The sequence below is a fragment of the Erpetoichthys calabaricus genome, chromosome 4, assembly GCF_900747795.2.
Source record: "Erpetoichthys calabaricus chromosome 4, fErpCal1.3, whole genome shotgun sequence".
Lineage (NCBI taxonomy): Eukaryota > Metazoa > Chordata > Cladistia > Polypteriformes > Polypteridae > Erpetoichthys > Erpetoichthys calabaricus.
Window position 1 is genome coordinate 336572514 of NC_041397.2, and position 4176 is coordinate 336576689.

Below are 4176 nucleotides of genomic sequence, written 5' to 3' on the forward strand. Positions count from 1 at the left end.
AATACTATCTGCCAAAAATATAATCATTAACAGTCTTTAAGCTTAAAATAATCTTCAGCAATTTTAAGATATTAAGATAATAAAATAATGAACCCTGGGAATGATTTTAAAAAGTGGTCTAGGATAAACATAGTAAATCCTAATGCAATAGTAGAAATAGCAATACACCAAGGGTATGATGTTAAACAGTGTACTTTAGGGTAGTAAAAACAAAATCTCCTACTCTTAGGAAAAATAATTCTATTAGGAACAGAACCAGACAGAATCTTAGCCCCACTTTAATCCCCTCAGCTGGAGATGTCATTTATGAAGTTTTAAAAGAAAATAACCACCCCAACAATTATTTAAATAAACAAAAATATATATTATAAATCAATCAAACAAAACAATAAACACCTTTTAAACAATCCTCCCCAAATCCATAATAAATAAACAAACACTAATTAATATGCCCACCCCCTTAAACCCTTCTATAATATACTCCCCAGAGAGAGAGAGAGAAAGAGAGAAAGAAAGAAAAATGGAAATATCCCCTATTTACAGACAGCACCAATATATTCACAGTACATACAACTATATATACATATATATACAAATATAAATTAAACACACACACACATTCCCAACACGTTCCCCAGTCCCTTTTATATTAACTTTGTTTTAAGTTTGTAATCCAACCGGCCTGGGAAGTCTGCGATAAATCCAGTGTTCAAGCCAAATATATTCCAACTGGCCTGGCGACGACTCTTCTGTTGATGGTTGAAGTTCGTCTCACCCGGGTGTCTTGGCATTAACGTCCATCCATGGCAGATGCCCACATCAAAAATCCAAAGTAAAGCCGCGCTCTCCGAAGATCCTTTCTGATTACTCAGCACTCCTTTTCCGTGTGCCCAACCGTTATTGTTATGGAGACTTATGTGCTTTACCAATAGCTTCTTTTCTATTCACCTCCCCAGCTCCTTCTTTTAACAATCTTTCATCTCCCTTTTAAAATACGTGCCTCCTTGCCTTTTAAAGTCGGTTCTCCTTACGTCACACCAAAGCACGTTTTGGCAAGGACCCACAGGCGTGGTTTGGCCCCCTGCTCTCCTTAAAGAGATATCATTTAAGACAATATTCCCTCAGACATAAATTCTAAAGGGAGCAAGCGGCAGAAACAGTTAAAAGGCACACAAAATATGTGACAACCGTTACAGTGGCTTGTGCAGCTGCTTCAGTTGTTTGCCCCTCTTCACCTGCATTCTTTTCCTCCTCATTTAAGCTCTGCCCAGAACATTCAGGATTTGATGGCTTCAGGTGTCACTCTGCACTGTGTCTCTCTGTTGTTCATCGTTTGTCTGTCCACTGCCTTCCTCTGAGTCTCTGTGACTTTTCTTCTGCCATCAACAGCTGGACTCTGTCAAGGTTTTCTGTGCTGATAAGTGTTGCAGCATTTCTTTTCTTGTCTTACCTCCATGATAAGTAACAAGATGCCACAACAGAAATTTTTCATGATCATACATAGATACACAGAAATCATGAAAAAAGCCTGTTTTTGCGCATTGTTTACAAAGCAGCAATTAAAACTCACATGTAAAAATACTGACACTTTACTGTGTTTGGGTTGCTATTGACCTGACACATTTTGGGAAAATGCATGATCAAAATAAAATAATTTTAAAGTATTTTTACTAATACTTGGTAGTAGATTGGTCCAGATGAAAAGAATTATTATACCTTGAAGTGCATCCTTACTGTCTCATACAACATTATGAGAGCTGTAAACATGACATCACAGGTCACTAGCAAACCAACCCATAAACAAAACAGTGTTCACTAAGAAATAATACAATACACACAAATGATATTCAACAACATAAATTACAAAATAATACTCAAAAGACAACAAAACATGCGGACAAAAGGAAGAGAAACTGCAGGCAGAACCTTGACAGGCAGCACAGATGTAAGCCTCTCGTCTCTCTAATTGGCAGATGCATTTTGTGTCCCTTCTTATGGTGTTGCACTCGCATGGCAGCTTTCCAGTCTCAGGTGGCTGCCACACTGTGATTAATAGAGGCGTGTAAATGACAGCTTTAGTTTCTTTACACACCTCCATTATGTTTCAGTCTGGGTCTCATCCTTAGCTCAAGTATGTTTTCTTTTGTTTTAACTTTTTGTCTAAACATGTGGCCTTGGATAAAGGAGGCAAAACGGGACTAAGCATTTTGGAAATCAGCAGTAGAGTAAGAGTAAAAGACCAGCTTCTCATTAAAACAAATCATTTAATTTTTTTCAGGCTAAACTAAAGTCTCTTTCCTTTGGAGCAGCAAACACAATATGCCTCAAATCTCCACAGCGCAACTATAATATCAAACATCTGATCATAAAGTTCAGTAATTTGCCCAAATACTTTACCCTGCGATTCACAAACATTGTAATAAAGCGTCCTCATCTCTGGGTGACTAATTTATAAATATCTGAGCTTCAGTACTTCGAGAACGAGAAAGCCAGCAATAGTTTTAGTAAATGACCAGGAGATAAGTTGTGAACCAAGGGACAGACAAGATTTGTAACCAGGAAGGCAGCAACACGCTCATCAAAGCCAAGTAAAGCCATAAATTGGAGTCAAAAATTTGTAGCACGAGACTTTGTTAACCAGGAAAGTTCCCAAAACAAACACACATCAAGTTCTTTGGTTCTCCGCTGCACTCAGAATAAGAAATGCACATCAGGGCGTCAGTACCTATGAAGAGGGGTCGTTTCTCTAGCAATGTATCAGCATCTGTGTAAAGTGAAATAGCATTGTGGAAAAGACTTTAAAATGATTCAACTTTTAAATAACACTTTCTGGATGCAATCTGAGGTCAAATTTAGAAACCTTTGGGTTAAAAAATGAATGAACATAAATAAATATACTCAAGAAAAACCTCAGAAAAGACAAAAAAAGTAAATAAAAATGAAAACCATAACACCTTGAAATAGTCAGCTGAGAGAAAAAGAGAATGAGCAATTGCTAAGACGTGATTAGAAACAAATCAGGAGATAAGTGTTTCTTTTAACAAGGAGATTAAAAACAACAAAAACTGTGATTTACTATGAATACCAAAGAGGCTAAACTGTTGTTGGAATCAGACAAGAAATGTCAGGAGTTGTTTACTCAACGGCTGTTATTCAGTCAGCGGCAAAACTTGGAGACAGAGAGCTGAGTGAAGACGAGAGAGCTAAGAGATGTCCACTGGAATTCCAGAAGCAAAATCACAGAACCGCACTTGTTCATTGGGGAAATCTGTGATCTCAGTCAATGGGTGACTGGTGCTAAACTGGAATTTACAAGAGAGTCTTAATGGTGTGAATTTAGTGTGTCTTGTGAGGTGGTCTTTAGCAGGGAAAGTCTCCCAGCAACCCATTATCTGCCCACAGGGATTCTAAAATGGTGTAATGCACTTAAAAATGAATTGGATAACAATGGAAATCAATGTCAGGAACAGAAATAAAATTAAAACGCACACACTTAAATAAACTAAAAAAAAATTCTAATGGGCCAAACATGGCTTTTCCAGGTCTTAAGGTAAACAGAATGGCTGTGGCCTTGAAAGTGTTCTCAAAATGGTGGTGAGGAAATAAGGAAGAAAAACAAAAAAGGCAGTGCTGCAATGACATAAAATATCTAACAAATTAATTGTAAAAATTTAATTCAGGCCAGAAAAAAATTAAATAATGACACATAGCTAATATTTATATTCAGAAAACATTAATCATGACATCTGTTCAGAAAACATTAATCATGACTTCATTCTGTGCAGTCTGCTAAACTCAATTTACACTATTTTCAATGCCATAGGTTCTTGTTACGCCAGGGTGACATTTTCTCATTGTCATTCCCTTCATTTATGACAGGATCAGTTTTATTTGAGGTCACCCTCATGTATAACTTGTAATTATCTGACAGCTCATTCACTTTATTAAATTCCAAGCTCAAGTCTGAGGATTTTTATAATGTCAATAAAATTTAAAATCACTATTGAGTATTTATTGTCAAGGGGAGAAGCAAATCAAAAAGGTAATCCAACAAATAAATGATGACATTGTAAATATGAACACAATGAGGGATGATACATTTTTAAAGAATCTGCTTTGGTCCCCCAACAGCCATCTTTAAACAGAACGTCTGCTTATTCACATGTCTTTCAGAGA